At 46.0% G+C, this 16,832-nt stretch overlaps 1 protein-coding gene across 4 annotated transcripts in view; it reads left to right on the top strand.

Moving 5' to 3' along the window:
* The first annotated feature begins 742 nt into the window (after positions 1-742).
* PCMTD1 (protein-L-isoaspartate (D-aspartate) O-methyltransferase domain containing 1) overlaps positions 743-16,832 on the top strand; it is an 83,414-nt gene continuing 67,324 nt past the window's right edge. For 2 of the 4 annotated variants that reach the window (XM_090039953.1, XM_090039951.1), the window contains exons 1-2: positions 743-1,045; positions 2,060-2,120. The gene's annotated coding sequence lies outside the window, so the exon portion shown is untranslated. The remainder of the gene's footprint in view (positions 1,046-2,059; positions 2,121-16,832) is intronic. The other 2 variants (XM_090039949.1, XM_090039950.1) reach the window with 1 other exon arrangement.

Below are 16,832 nucleotides of genomic sequence, written 5' to 3'. Positions count from 1 at the left end.
AAATAACCATGTCACAGGGCCACTGTGCTAACTCCAGTTACTGTGCATTTAGTTACTACTTTAGTTACATTTATCTGCACCTCATTTGCACACAATGAGCTATTCCAACCAGGAGATCTTCCACCACTTTCAGTTCTGCTGTGAAATACAAATGTTCATTTCCACCGAGGCATAATTGTACATCTTTTGCATTCTCCTATGCCGGAGGAAGGGTGTGCGTGCCTGAAAGCTTGCAAAGAAAGAATTATTCTTTTATTAGACCAACTAGATGTTTTAAAAAATTAAGAGAGCACCTCTGCCACGAGTTCCGATTACAGTATTTAAGGTGCTTTAATGAACGTGTAGACGCATCCTAGGGTCCTCTCCTTCTGCCCAGCAAGGTGCTTTCCAGCCAGTGCGCTGCAGGCTTCCGCTCTAGGAAGGAAAAAGCTCCCTGTGCCTCGGGTACCTCGTTGTAGGGCGCTCCCAGGGGCTGCAGCGCTGGGGCTGCACAAGACTCCGCGGCGCCCCACCCGCACTGGGGTAGCCCAGCTCCCGCGTCCCTGCCCCTTTAAGAGCAGCGTCCGGGCGGGCGCCTCAGCGTGGTGGGGGAGGGGGAACCTTCTCCCGCCCCTTGGCTACAGGTGACGAGCCCCAGCAGGGCTGGCCTCTCATTGGCTGCAGGCGCCAAGGAGCGGAGCCAATCACCGCGTCATGTGACGCTCCCCGCGGCCGCGCGCAGTTGCGAGACCCACCGCTTCCCCCAGTCCTTGGCTCGGTCACGTGACGGCAGTGTTTACATCCTCTCAGCTGTTGGGCCCCTCCCTCCGCCTGCGTCTCGCATCAACACAAACAGCCGGAGCTGCGGCGGCTGGGTCGGGCTGGTTGCGCGGGGGCCGAGGGCCGGAGAACCGGGGTGGGGGCTGCGACCACCCCGGCTCGGCACCCGCCCCCACCCCCACTCAGCTGCAGCGGGGACAGTCGCTCCCCCGCCACCCGGGTCCTTCTTTCCCCCTCGTCCTCCCCACCACCCCCCGCGCCCCGGGGCTTGCGGGCGCCGCGCAGGGTGAGTGACTCGCGCGCGGCGGGGAGTAACCGTCGCTGCCCTGGAGCGCGGGGGGAAGGGCGGCTGGAAGCGGGGGGGGAAGTGAGCGAGCGCCCCTTCTGCGCCTGCGCAGTGCGGCCGGACCCCCGCCTGAGGGGGCTGGATGGGGGGGCGGCAACTGTGAGGGGGCTGCATTATTCCCCTTGCCCCCCTCCCAGTGAGCTGTGCTAGGAGTGACAAGAAGCGCCCCCCCCCCCAGCACGCTTGGTGCGGAGAGCAGCTAAAAATAAGCTGTGACCCCCCACCCGGCAGTGAGGGCGCTGGAGGCCGCCGCCCCGCCCCCACCGCAGACGCGCAGTTCGCCTCTGTTTACACCTTGGTCCTGGTTTGGGCCGAGAACAATGCATGGGGGAGGGGCAAGGGGGGGCTGTTCCCGACTCCACTCCCTTTGTGGGGGGCCCTGCTGCCCCTCTTGGGTGAGATGGGGGGAGATGAGGGTGCAAGGCCTAGGCCGGCATGGAGCTTGCCTCCCTAGCTGAGGGGTATCCAGCCTCAGAGCCATGGGCCTGGCAGGGAGGATGCTTGCCCATGCTAGAGCCAGACAGATTTGAACCCTTGGGCTCTGCTCTATCCAGTTCTGGGACCTCAGCTCTTGGGCTTTGCCCAGTTGAATCTGGAATGGATTTGGCCTTGAACAAGGGAAAAATAAATAAATGTTCCTTGGCAGGCTGCGGAACTGGGCCGCTGGTGGCGCTGTGGGGTGGAGCACGGGGGCTCCTTGGGTGCAGGGAGGCCCTTTTGCTGCTTCTCTCTGTGCAGCTCCAGGCTGCAGCTCTGTCACTGGCTGCAAACCTGTAGGAGGGGGGAAGGGGTAAGAACTGGAGCATTTCTGTGATGTGCAACTATTTGAGCCTGGCTTCTGCTCTTCCTCTCTGTGGCTGTGGGGTTGAGGGGAAATAATCCTCAGCCCTGGGGGGAGGGGATGAAGAGAGATTTGGAAATTCAGAGAGAGCAATGTCTTTTGTGTATTTGCAGTGCCTGCCAGCGCCCCTACTGTTCATATTGTCTTGTGGATTAAGTTCTAGACTCGTCTCAGGTGAATTTTGGCCTTTTTAAAAAACTTTTCCCTTTAACTTGTATGACTTGCTGTTCACATGGGTAAGCAGCCCTGACTAAGAAGCACAGTAGCCACAGGTGATCCTAGTAAACCAGCTGTCAGCACTTTTTCCTTGTCTATGATTTACACTGTGGGCTGTTTTAAAAGCAGGATTGTTAGGGTTGTAAAGCCAAGTTCTTAAAAGTTAAGGAATCTTGCATTTTATGAATGCTTATATAGCTGTAACTCAGTCTCCTTCCCCCACATCCCCTTTAGGATTTTGCCATCTACATCTGAGTGTGTTGTGTAGCCTTAACTCAACCTCCTTGTGCACCGTAAGAAAGTAATGAAGCACTAATTGCACCTTTTGTACAGGTCATACATAGACTGCTTGTGGGCATAAGTAGGGTTGAGGAAATATTATTGTTGAGGAAATCTGAGATGGGCAGCATGTACACACAGTCCCATCCCCCCACTCTGACCATCAAGGCTGGGAGAAGCATGGCAGGATGGAGCGGCCCACGGCCAGGTTCCATCCTCTGTGCGCAGAGGCCAGACCTGACTGGGAGCAGCCCTTCTTCCCCTTGCCACCATTAGTTGCCAGGGTCTGCTATAAGCAGTGTGGGCCTTGACTGTTGGTGCTGCAGCAGGGCAACAAGCTGCTGGTGACAGGCAGCTATTCCAGCTCACCCCATGTGGGTGCCCAAGCCTACTCCCTGTCCCAGCCCAGCCTCCCTTGCTCCACTCTGTCCTGGTTGATCCCTGCCCCAGCAGGAGCCAGGCTGGGCACTAAAGACAGCAGCAGCCTCTGCCTGTAGCAGCTGAATCTGGGACTTTTGTTTCAGTTTACGCCAGTCAGCCAAGACTATACAATCCAGGTCATATGGTAACTCTAGGCATAAGTGGGGATTGTGTAATAAAGTTGCTGGTGGAACCTTTGTGGTATATTGTAGAAGTTGGAATATATGTAGTGAATGTGGTGGTAGACTGGCTGATAAGAAAGGATGATGTGGGGTTTGATAATTGAATGTTGCTTGACACAACTGCATTTTATCCTGTCATTGTCACTGAATTTCCAGTCTCCCTGTCTAGGTAATTCCAGTTCTTTCCTCTTTGTCAGATCTTTCTCTGCCCTTCTCAACATCAGTTCCCATCCCCTTGCTCCTTCCCAGCATTCTTTATCCAGTTTTTCCCTCTTGCCTTTCTCTAGCTTTGTGCTAGTTTTTGCCCATTCTCCTAGCTCTCTGCCAGACATGACACTTCTATTCCCACTAATTCTAGTCTTGGTCTCCCTTTCAATCCAAGTGTACTTTCTAGAGGTTCACCTATATATATTGGTCTATATTGGATCAGCACTGATAAAAGGAAGATTGTCATAATCAGTAATTGGATATTTTTTGGCTGGTGTAGCTAATAATGTCAGTGATAAATGCCTGTGCATGCCTGCAGTTGCAGCATGCGTGCAGCCAGGAATGCTGCTGGGCAGCTTGGAGAGCAGCATCTGGCCAGTAGTTCTGTGGGGCAGAAGGGGCATGGTGGGACAGATTGAGGCCCCCACAGTGAGGAAGAGAGTGGGGCAGGTGCTGCCCAACTGGAGCAGAGCATGGGGTGGAGCTGTGGGAGGCTTGTCTGGATTGTGGGGAAGGGGAGCGCTTTCCTGCCATTGTGCACATCCATGGGGGAGACATGGGGTACATGTGCCCTCGCAGATTTGTATACAGGCTTAGGGCCAGGAGCTGTGCTGTCCTTTTCCTGGGTGGGGGGGGGAGGGCTATGCTCATAATGGGTGGGGTGGGCAGCAGGGCTGGGAGGAGGCACTATGGTGGAATTTTGGGGTGTCTGTAGCCCCCCCCTTTGCCCCCTAGTGTCACTGCTCCTGCTTTTCCCTAGTGTAGCTCTGGCCCAGTCACCCTTCTGAGAAGAGGCTAATGCAGCCTCTCATCCCGAGCCCACAGCAGGCAGGCAGCTCACCCTTGCCCCTCACACACATCTGGGGGTGGCACATGCCCCCCATACCTCCCCCAAGGGGTGCGGCAGTAGGGAAGCAGCCCACAGCTCTGTCTTGTGCACCTATCCCTGCCCCACTCCCACCCTCACCCTGGGACCCTTGACCTGCCCTCCCCTGCAGACTTACCGGCCAGACGCTGGCCTCCAAGCTGCTGGGCTGCATGTTGCAATCGGATCTGTATTGGCTGATATGGCTACTTAATAATTGGCTGTTGGTCTTGGCCAAAAAATCTTTATTGGTGCACCCCTAGTTTTTTCTTTTAGCTAGTCCCAATTTATGTCTCTTGTCCTCAAGACTCTGTCTGGTCTACTGCTTTCCCTCCCCCTGGTTGGGATTTTGTCATCTACATTTGAATCAGAGATGCCTGGAGGTAGAAGAAGGATCATCAATAGACAGGATTTGTGCTGTCAGTTTCAGTGGTGGAACCCACCAGGGTCCAGAGAAGCTATTACCAGGGAAATTGGACTTTGTTGCTGTAGTTCTGGATTGGGGCATGATCATTGTTCTGTGGGGTGGTGAACACGCAGTCTGGTCAGCAGTTAAAAACAAACAGGTTTCTACTGAGCTTTCATGACCTTTGGAGTACGCATCCTTTTCTAGTTGTGAGCATTACACCTTCTTCTGTCAGTGCCTGATGTGACTTTCATTAAACTTCTATTTGAGATCAGCAGATCTAGAGAATTGTCTTCCGATATACCTTCAATATTCATCTAATTTTTTTTGTTCCTTCTGCCTTTTATCTTGTTGTGGTACTTTTCCTTCTTAGAAGCTTTACAAGTAATTGTCTCACTTTTTATAAGTATTTTATTGTGGTGGTAGTCATGTTCTGTTTACATTACTGTGAGGAGTATAAATACATCTGCTATTTCTGCAGGGCTTTCGTGCACGTCAGCGAGAATTTGTGTATTTCAGACTCTTCAGAGAAGTGCTGATATTTGCTGCATTGTACAGGGAAATATAGTTGGTTTTTTGAGACTCTAAGAAGGGATACCTTTATCCCTGATGATATAGTGTGGGGCATTTTTTCATTGTGTTCATTGTACTGGGAGCCATCAGAAGCATTTTGAATAGTAGTTTTAGGAGTAATGAAGGGTATTTTATCAGAAGTCTGTACCTGAGAATTGCAGGGCTTCTGTTACAGAAATAGCAACGATATGTAAACTGGTATTTTGAAGCATTGATGAGAGTACTTACGATTAATCTTCCTTTTATTAAAAGGAAAAGTATACATTATGCAGTTTATAGAGATTAGCTAATTATCAAGGACGTAGATGATAGGTTTTATAGATGATAGGTTGGTTTGTTTAGGAATCACTCCATCGATGAAAGTTTCAATGTGCATAGATCAGAATGGGTTTACAAATAATCATTAGAATTTAGAAGCAGTATCTAGAAAAGTATTGTGTCTGCCTTGCATACACTGTGTATGGGGGGGGTGTTGCACATTTTATATTTAGAAGTATCATGCCAAAACCATGAACACTTTATTATATAAAACTGTGTTGTACCTAATTGTGGACAGAGTGCAACTTTTGTAGCTTTCTCAAAGCAGTTTTTAATAAAAAAAAAATAAAAGGAAGGAGAAAGAAGAAACATATATGTACACAGGAGTCTACAGTGCTAAAATAGTTTAGAGATGACATCAAGAGTCACCATGGTAACTCTCAGGCTGCATTCCGGTGTTCTTTTGGGTGGAGGAATTCTAGAATGGGGAGGTGACCTTGTGACAGGAATAAACTTACTCCACTTGGAAGTTGGCTTGTGGCAGAAAATAATTGAGTTTGGCCTTTGGTTCAGAGAAGGCCTTGAAAAACAAAACAAAAAAAATGGAGATTTATGTATTGCATTTCACCAAATGTAAAACTCCTGAAGGTGAAAATAGGAGTTGATGCATACATGTTTGTTTGGGCTTTTTGAGGGCCAAAGTTTGTGTGTGTCTAACTGGTTTTCATAAATCTAAAATATAAACTCCTCGGTAGATCTTGTGGGTAAAATTTGCATATTTTTTCAGATCTATTTTTACATGCGTGTATTTTTGTTCTTGTTAATACTACATACTCTGATTTCTAAAGGTCTATGGTTGTTCTTGAGCGCTTTTTACTTTTGGTTTATTTGATTTGCTTTTGGAAGGCAGAAGGGGTAAAGTTGTAGAGGTGCTAAAACATATCCTTGAAGAAACTTTCAAAAAACATTCGTTAAAGATGGAACTAATACATAGGCAAGATATCTTGACAGTGAACTGTCTCTTTAATGTAAAGGTTTCCAGCTAGAAATTACCAGAATTAATGCAAAAGTTTGTGAAAGACATGGATATTGCTGTGTTCTGCTGTTTCTATAGACCAGGATGGGCAGTTATTTCAGCTGGAGTGCCGCTTAATGAGTTTTGGTGGGCTGTTGTAGGTCAGACGCAAAATCTTTCAGAAGACATTTAAAATTTTTAGATTAAAAACATTGTATACTAAAAATCAAACATCTATCTAATGTATTTTAATGTTATTTTAAGAAATAATTTTTGTCCTGATGTATGTACTTTTTTGACTAGTGTATATGGGGGCAATTGCCTAGTGCTCAAAATAGTGCTCCTCTTGCATACACACTCCTCCCTGCACACACAATATACATGTGGTGGGGCTGCCTGTGCACTAGGTGCCTGAAGATGGTGGGGGAGGGGGGCATATGCAGCAGAGCTTGCCCAGGTAATACAGTGCAGGTGCAGTCTGCCACCCCCCCCCCCCAACTCCCCCAACCTTTCCAGCCTGTGGCTGCCCCTGCAGTGCTCCACCTGGGGCAGTTGGCACCACACTCCTGCTTGCACCTGTTGGATGGTCCTGGCCTCAGCCACACACGCACACAACTTCCCAGTGGAGCTGCAACTGCCCAGGTACTATTTGGCTTGCCCTGCCTCCAGTGGTATCTCTTCCTGATGCTCCTGTTTCTGCTGCGTCACTCCCAGCAGGAGGAAGCTGCAGTTGGGCAACTCCTGCTCCAGTGTGTGGGAATCTAGCTTCAGCTACCTTCAACCCACGCAGCCCACCTGCAGGTGGTTGTTCATCGTGCCCACTGGGCAGGGTGGTTGAGAGCACAGCACGGGCTGCCCCAGGTGGGAGCGGTTGGGCTTTGGCCCCGTATGGAGCACAGTCAATTGGTGGGCACCCGACCACAACCAGTTGATGGGTGGATGCGGCCTGCAGGCCATATTTTGCCCACGCTTGCTTTAGATGTTAGGGTGGGAGAAGTTAAGTCTCCTGCTTCCTTTGAAATCTTCAGGCCATTTTGAAAGCCCCAGCTCTTGTGCTTAAGTAACATTCATCCGTAATAACATACAGGCTTGCAAGTCTTTTAGAAGCATCTATGACTAAGATATTTCTTAAAGATGCCTTTGACTTGTAACTCAAAAATAGAAATTGAATCGTGATTGTTTTTCATTGAAGAATTCCACTATTTAGTTTCTATTCTAAGCGTCTTCAAAGTAACTAAAACCGGTAAGGCCAGTGAGTATTTTAGAAATGATTTTCAGAGAACAGATTCAGTTTTAGCTTGTTCGTTTAATGTGGTGCTCTTAGAAGCATCTAAAATTTGACAGTGAAACGCTTGTAAATTGGGCTAAAATTTTCGCTTATAGATTCTACCAGGCTTTAGCCAAAACTGGTGCCTGGAGTCCTGCATTAAGTTTTGTAAGAAGTAACTCATTTCCCATGACTTGTTTTGGTATGACATTGATGCCAGTCTTTCAAAATTGTGTACCAAATTATAAAATTGTGTCCCACTATATTCTATAGCACTATTATTAGTTTGTATAAACTTTAATGTCTAATATATGAATATATTGTTATCTTTCCTAGCTCTTTCAGTTAAAGAAGGCTGCCTTCCTAGCTTTTATGAATTGCCGCAGTTGCCATCTACAATAATCTACCAACTGTATGTGTCTGATATCAGAAAAATCCATCTTGATAATTCTTGCCAGGGCAATTAGCCAGAGACCTGGAAGTAAATAAGAGTACTAAGATAATATGCTGGCGGGGCGGGGGGGGCTGGATCTGAAGATCTTTTGAGGTCCCTTCCAGCCTTACAATTTCTAAATCTATATTGTCTTCTGCCTCTCAAGCATCACCTATGTTCCTGCCTCTTTTCTTCAAACTTTTGCTGTTCCACAGGCATTAAATCCCTGTAAGCAGCAGGAAGTTCTGATTGTTTTAACTTCCTACTCTTTCCCAGGCCAGTGGCATATCCTCCATCTTAAATAAACAAACATGTAGCCATCTTGGTTGGGGGCAGGTAGTTTCAAATGCTTCAGAGCAGATGAGTTATTATAAACCCTTTTCTTTTTGGGAAGGTTTGTGTATGGTAGGAGATTGGGCTTAAATAAATTGTCTATTTAAGCCATCCGTGATGGACTGAATGCTGAACTCCACTTTCGGAGAGTACTTGAGGCCACTGGGATCAAAATTCAGAGTGGTTTGCTGCAGTAACATAATGAGGGGTAAACAAGGCTAGCCTACGGCACTTGTTTAGAGGGGGCATCTTAAGGGCTACCCCCTTGTGGAGTCTGTAATGCAGCAACAGCTGGTGGTAGTAGTAGTGGCAGCCACTTATGTTGTAAGGCTAGTGTAATGGTAGGCAATGTTTTTTGGCTGGAGTGCTGAAAAAAACAACAATGCCTACCTTGGAAGGTGCCAGAGTGCCAGCATGCCGGAAAAACAAAATGAGGGCAGGGTGTACATGGCAGGATGCACTGCATATTAGTATAGTTAATAATCATAAATGTTGCCCTTTTTTTTTATGGTAAATACCAGATGGTCTAAAAATTGTAAACCTGGTGACAATAAATAAAACTTGATACTCCCTTTTGATCTTGTGTATTTGTTTTGTGTGGGGTCCCCCTGTACCCCCAGCCCAGGCTCCATGCCCATCAGCAGCTACCCAGAACTGGGGCCAGCTGCAGCCTGGAGACTGCAAACAGCTGCTGCTTCCCTGCCCTGGCTCCAGCTGTCTCCCAGCCCTGGGCTCTGGGGAGGCAGCAGATACCAGCCATGCTTCCTGCGGTGCTGCCCTTCCCCACCACTTCTGCAGACCAGTGTGTAGACCCTGGTGTGACAGGGCATAGTTGGGGGCGCAAAGCCAAGCTCCCCACTGCCCTGGCTACACTTCCCCTACAGGTGGGGGCAGCAACGAGAGGCACAACCCTGTGTACCACCCACGCTGCTCCCAGGCACACGGGGGAAGAGTGACCTGAGCAGCCTGGAGCTTGCAGCAGCAGGCAGCTTCCCTGTGTGCCTCCCCACCCCCACGTGCTGCCACTCTGTGTCGTGCACACTGGGCTCCAGAGGGCAGCAGGGCCGGGAGCACAACGTGTATACCCCAGAGTGGCAGAAGTACCCAGGACTAGGTTGGGCTGGGAGGCAGCTGGAGATGGGGCCTGGATGCAGCAGCTGTTTGCAGCCTCCCAGCTGCAGCCGGCCTAGGTTCTGGGTAGCTGCTGATAGCCACAGAGCACAGGCTGCTTGCAGCAGGGCTTCCATTCTCCCAGCTGACTGCTGGGAGCAGCCTGGGCTCCGTGATGATCAGCTACCCAGAACCTGAGCTGGCTGCAACTGGCAAGTTGCAAACAGCTGCTGCTTCTCCACCCTGGCCCCGGCTTTCTCCAGGCTCTAGAAAGGCAGCAGGTGCCAGCTCTGCACCCGGTGGGGCTGGGCCGGGGAGGCAGCAGCCATTTGTAGCCTCCTGGCTGCAGCCGGCCCTGGCTCTTGGGTAGCTGCTGATAGCTATGGAGCCCAGGCTGCTCCCAGCCGGGCTTGCAGCCTTCCAGCCAGCTGTTGGGAGCAGCCTGGGCTCCTGGCTGGCAGCATTTACCCAGACCCAGGGCCAGCTGCAAACAGCTGCTGCCTCCTTGCCCCGGCCCCAGTGCGTGCTGAGGAAAATGGTCTCGCGTGCCATGCTTGGCACGTGTGCTGCAGGTTGCCAACCCCTGGGCTAGTGCTTAGCACTTCTTCTATTTCTCCCTCTACCCCTTCATTATTGGGCATCTCTGCCCAGGTGCCAAAATTCCTAGTTAGATCTCTGATTTACTCCTAACAGGAATCTTCTTTTATTGGAGAAAATTTCAGTATACTGAAAAATGTTATGATGACATTCATTTCAAATCTACAAAGAACATAAAAGTGAAATTTATTCATTTCAATCCTCCACTGAAACCCTAGTATGAATTACCTTGTCCTCCCCATCCTAGTTCAAGTCCTCAGTATTTAGCACTGGAGAATTTGCAGGACTGCTTATTCACCAGTCCTTACCTTTAGTATCAGACATTCCTGTTTCATTCTTTGCTATAAGCACATTTTTTCAAACTGTGTCATTTAATTTATTTCAAGGGATTGTTTGGCCACCTTTTCCATAGTCTAGCCTTTCTGAATTTGATGATATTAAACATAATAAAATTAAAGTTAGAAGACTCAGACATTTTCTTTTTTCTTGTTTTTTTTTTCTTTAATAAAGCATCTCGGACACTATAAACATAATTCCCCATCATTTTCCTGTTGTGACAATTTGCTAGATGAGTAGTATTTTCCTCTTTTGTAAGCATACCAGCTGAAACATGAGTATTAAGTCATGAATAACACTTATGGCTGTTGATACCATGAATGGATCATAGACTTGGGGTCATGTATACCTTTTCATCTGAAAGAGACAAAAATAGATGAGGAATATATTTTGAATGCTAAAGAAAATGTAATAACTTTACAAGATATTTCATCTATAACATTCTTCATTTAAAGACTCATTCAAAGGCGGGAGGAAGAGGGAGAATGAAGAGGCCAGCTAGGCCTGGTTTCTGTGTTAGATTTTCCTTTTGAGTAAAGTACACTTTTAATTACCTTGCTTAGAAAGAGAAACAGAGGGAGAGCAATTTAGGGCAACTTTCTGGAAAGTTTTGTGTAAATCCAAGTGAAAGTTCAGTTCAGAAACACAAAACTGTTGGACTTTTGGGTGTCATTAGCATGCAGAGTCACTTGCACAATATAATGGTGGGTCTGATGCATGAACCTGAGAGAAGATGTTTTCTGTAGAAATGAATAAAATTTGCTAATTAATAAGCCTTTATATAAAGAGGTAATTAAACTAGTTTAATTTTAATAAAATTAAAGACTGCTCCGTTTTAATATATAAAGATAACTCCTCTTTTTTAATGTATAAAGACAATTATTTGTGTTTTTTTCTTTTTTCCCCTCTTTTTTAATATTGACAGTGACAGGGTTGTGAATTATTGTTCACATTTCTTTTATTGAAAGGTGCATGTTTTAAGTTTTGAATACTTTGAAAGGATGAAATTGGTTTGTTGAAAATTAATTACACCTTGATGTACTTTATTAATAGGTATTAATAGATTAACTAATTGTGTGACTAAGCATCCCTTCTCCCTCATAACTGTATATGTGGCCAATCAATTTGCAGTTTCACCATATAGATAAGACATTTGCCATAATAAAACAGAGGTATGTATGACTTTTATATAAAATTACAGCCCTTCCCCTTGGTCATAAGAACAATTTTCCTTTTATAGGTCACCTTAAAAAAGGACAGCCTAGACTAGTGTTGCCAGGGAGGGACATGAAAAGTGATCTAAAAGACCAACTATATTTAAAATATTACCGAGAGGTGAAGAAAGAAAACATTTACAGATAAGGAATGGCAGGGCAGACTAAATAGAAGACAACCTCCGGAGTGGTTTATTAAAATGTTAATAATAAGCAAAGGCAGCACATCCAGGTACATGTTTCCTTGACTCCTAAGGCATGTTCAGTGAGCACAGAGAAGTGTTAGTGGTGTTTAAGGAGGCAAATAGATTTTAAGGAAACTTTTAAAGTACAAGTAGATTTAGATGAGATTCCTTAGGATTGGAACTGGCCAAGGTAACTATGCTTTGGAAGGGGAGTTAGTGGGTGTTTAAGAAAAATTGTACTTCTGCATGCAAGTTTATTAACCTATCTGTTATGAAAGAGGTAATCCATTTCAGATTAGAGCCAAATTTAAAAAGGACTTGCCTTAGCTGTAAATGCTCAAGTGGAGACTATGTATGTGATTACTGGTACCTATAAATAATACAGTTTTTACATGAATACAAGATAGGGGTTTTTTTTCGCTTAACCAACAAAGTGGAAGAAAAAATGATCCTTGCCTTACAAGTGCATATAAAGAAACCTCATTTAAATGCACTGTCTAGTGATAAAATGCTGTCGAAAGCAACCTGTGCTTAGTAATGGAAACTATTCGGTTGATTAAAATACAGCCAGCACTGGGGTGCGCCGATAGGCAATTTTTAAGGGGGCATATCAACCAATGCCAATCCGATTGCTGATATGCAGTGTGGCATCATGGAGAGCTGCGTGCAGCTGGTAAGTCTGTTGTGGTGGAAGGGGAGCAGGGAGGGAAGGGGCGTGGCGGGCGCAGATCAAGGCCCTCTGCGGTGAGGGAGGAAGGAGCTGGGGCTGAGGCTGGGGCAGGAAGTGAGGAGTGAGGAGAGGTGGCTCCTGCTGCTGTGCGCACCCTGGCAGGGCATGGGAGGTATGTGCCCCTGGATCTGCCCAATGGGGGGAGGGAGAGGACTATAGGGGGTCTGCAGCCATCCCAAAATTTGTCGTAGTCCCCCCCCCATGCCTCTCTCCTAGTGTCACTGCCCACTCTGCCCTGAGCTCAGCCCAGCCCAGTCTCTGCTGAGAAGAGCCCAGAGCAGCCCGCCCTGCCCCGCAGAGATCCAGGGGCACATGCCCTCTGGGGGTGCACATAACAGCTGGAGCCGCCCCCCCTCCCTTTGCTCCCCAGATGAACCGCATCTCCATTCCACGCCCCGGCCGGCCCCGGCTGGGCAGTGCCTGCCCCTTCCCCTACCCCACTCCTCCTTCACCACAGGGGCCTTGATCTGTCTTCACATGCCCCTTCCCTCCCCACCCTCTTGTTCCACCACCACAGAATTACCACCTGCATGCAGCTCTCCAAGCTGCTGGGCTGTTCTCCTTGCCACCTATGTAATGCGCTGCGGCTGTTCACACGCATGGGCCATTTATCAGCCACATTAGGCCGATTTCTGATGCAGTCAATTTTCTTTATATTGGTGCCGATCCAATATTGGACCAATGTATTGGTGCACCTCTACTGGGCATGGGTATAAAACGGATGGTCCATACTGGGCAAACATACTTATGGGAGCCTACCACAGGGAGAGGTTAGTGTAACCCACTTGAATAAGGTAAATTGTATTGCCCATTTTGTTTTAGCTCCAAATATTTTTTCAAATCATGGTGAGCCACTACATTGAATATATTTCATCTTCCTCTTTACTCCCAGAGCTGAGTTGTCTTTCGTCCCCATTTCCAATTAATCCTGTTTCTTCAGGCCTCATGACAAGAACATCCAGTTTCAATCATGAGTGGGAGGCTAATTAGCACATGAATCCTTTGTGGGGCTGTATCTGGAGTAGGCATACATACTGAGCAGTGTTGAGCTATGGGGTCACCGTGGCTTGAAATGATGTAGTCTCTGCCGGAGCCCAGCCCAATGAATTATATGGCCAATCATGAGTCTTTTGGCTTTAGACTAATATCATGTATTGTTTGTACTCTTATCTAAGGAGGCACAAAAGTGCTGCTTAAAATTGTTCGTGGAGTACCTCTGCCAAAACTTGCATGAGTTTTAATGGGAAAAAAAAGATAAAATGTGTCAATTTATCCGTCAGTGTTTTCAATTTTTTCTTCTCATTTCCATGCGTTTAGGGAGAGTAGTGGGGGCAGGGGCTTTAAGGGAAAGAAGTTGCGGGTGGGAGGAGGGCAGAAGGCAAAGAGGCTACCTGACCCTGCCCACATTTGTTTACCCTGCTGTAGCAGTGAGAGGGGGACAAATTCAAGGCAAACCTCCAATAATTAGATTCTATACCTGGAAAATTATAACATTTATACATTTTCCATATGTAAAATGTAATGATTGGGGGGACCGTTTTGTATGTTTATAAATGTGTTATGTGCCTATATAAAACCCTATTTGTGCATGCAGTTAGCTTGCATATGCATACCTAGTTATTGCATACATTGATGATCGTATATAACTGGAGACTGTATTTTATAGTTTCAATCTTAGAACTTTATTTGTAAAACTTAGACCATGTGACCCAGACCAGTTGGCTGCAAAAAAGTACAATTTAAAGTGAAATAATTTCAAAAGCTGCATTTTCCCCTACAGAACAAATAGGCAGTATGTGATTAACTAAATCCTCTTATGCTTCTGACCATACTTTTTCTGGAGTCATATGCTCTCTCACTTGTGTGTAGGATCTATTTTTTGTTTTTCTTTGTGGGACCTTCACGTGATGGCAGCTGGGGAGAGGAAAAATAATTAAAATAAGGAACTGTTTCTAAGACCAAAAACTGGCAGTGAGACAGAAGGGCAGGTGATACAACTGAAAATACTTTGACCCCCTTGAAATTTGACTTAACTGTGGTTGAAGTCCCTGCTAAACATCCCTTTGAGTTGCATAACAGTTGCTGTTTGTTGTTGCCTCTTTTATAGGTGTAAAGGGGGGAAAATAAATGCCCCTATGATATGCCAAAAGAGATGTGGCTTAATGTGTTGTGTACCTTTTTGTAATACAGTCACTGTTTACTTTTCTTTTAATCTGTTGATGAGCCTTGGAAATGGAACTGATTTTCAAGTTCTCATTTTTAAGCGAATGAGTTTAGCATTTCATTTTGACAAATGTGGTACCTTACACATAAGACAGTTGTGGGTTGTGTATATGTTTAGAAATTGCTGGATCTTTTTACTTGTGGCTTAATTTTTTGTTCATTGGTTGCTTTGACATCCTGTAATCAAGAAAAAGTATTTATGAAAGGTGTAAATGTTTTGAACCCAAGTTTTGAGAATTTTGAAGGAGACTTTTGTAGAGGCAGCCCTATTTTATATTTATATGGCCAATTGAGTAAGGAAAGTTTGAGTTGTTTTGTAAGGTGCGATACTTTCCCTGTTAGTAGATGGATGTTTCAAGTTTTATCACAGTAGCAACCCTGGAAATGTGCTGACTTCACAATCACATGGCAAAGAGCTAGTGGTAGGTGGGCCCCTCTGCCTTTTTTCTTTGCAGAGGCATTCCTTGAAGGAATCGTACTATGAAATGCACTTGGTAAAATTTTAGATGTATGTCTCTCTTCTCTTTGTTCCCTGTTGCTTGTAAATTTATAGTCACAAAATAAATGACTTTACACCTACTTTAAACCTGAAAGCCACAACCCTCATTTCCCTTGTGCAGCTTATGGTAGTTATCTAGGCCCTGAAGAGTGTCCTACCTGCTAGTCTCTAGCTTTGATCAAATGCTTTCCAAATGTCTTCTGATTTCTTTTACCTGCAACTGGCATATTGTGTACATCAACCTGTCTGGAATGAGCAGAAATGCAGGCTAGCCTATTTTCATGTACTGTTGGTTTGGATACAACACTTCTATTTGGTAGGGAAAGGGGTTGCCACTTGTAGTAGTGATTAGTAGCAAAGATGGTCCTAATGTAACTCTGTTGGAAGCTGTTAACTGTATGGGATTTAAAAGGCAAGTCTTGGAACAAGAGTGCAGCAGAACTTTCTGGGAAGGAGAACAGCAGGCAAAGGCTTTGACCTTATTCATTCATCCCTTCTAAGGATGCTGGAAAGGTTTGAATGTACTAACTTGCCAAAATTCAGTGTTTGACATTTATAACTGAAAAGTAAATGGCTAAATAAGGAAAATAAAGAACAGCAAGTCTTGACTTTAATACTTGATTACTCTGTGACACTAGAGGCCTGGAGACCAAATCATACAAGGACAAGCTGAAGGACTTGGGACTATTCAGCCTGGAAAAGAGAAGACGGTGGGAGCGGGGGGGGGGCGGACTTGGTAGCAGTCTAAGTATATCAGGGCCTGGGAGAGCATCAATTCACAAAGACCTCCCAGGGGAGGACAAAAAATAGTAGGCACAAACTGACTGAAGATCGCTTCAGACTAGACATAAGGAAAAAGTTTACAAGTCAAGTGTCGAGGGTTTGGAATGGGCTCCCCCAAGAAGTGGTACAGTCATCCACCCTGGCGATCTTCAAAAAACATCTTGACACCCATCTTGCTGGGAACATCTGATCCCAGCAGTTTTTGCTGCCCAAGTGTAGGGAGGCTAGCCCTGATGATATGTAAGGTTCCTTCCAGCCCCTAACAACTATGAAACTATTACTTAGGATTATATGTTTTTTTTCATTAAGTAATCTTTAAATAGCTGATATTAAGTTCCTAAACTCAGTATTGCCAAACTCAAACTTTGGGGGGTGGTGTGCACAGGGCAGAGGTCTTTAAAAAATATATATCTGTAGGTTTTTTGCATTCTGTCTTTTGAGCCTTTAGGATTCAGATTTCCTGGCTATTCTCCCTTTCCCCACATGGTAGAAACATGAATGCCAGACATTAGGTAAACCCCCATGTATGAAATAACTGTATAAAATGTCAAGAGTTGTCTCTCACTACAAGTTTATTGCTGTAGATTCTTATTGCAGCATTACGCTGGGTGATATTTTCAGGGCAAGCCCTAATTTCATTAGAATTTTGAGACTTTCACTGTTGAAAAATTACCATAGAGCAGTGTTTGTCAACCAGGGTGCCTTGAGGTCCTTTCAAGGGTGATATGGGTTACTACAATGTTAGCAGTGTTAAG

Source organism: Crocodylus siamensis, chromosome 3 (assembly GCF_052110815.1).
Source record: "Crocodylus siamensis isolate JL-2025a chromosome 3, ASM5211081v1, whole genome shotgun sequence".
NCBI lineage: Eukaryota > Metazoa > Chordata > Crocodylia > Crocodylidae > Crocodylus > Crocodylus siamensis.
The sequence above is the reverse complement of the archived record's forward strand: the minus strand, read 5'-3'. Positions and strand labels throughout refer to the sequence as shown.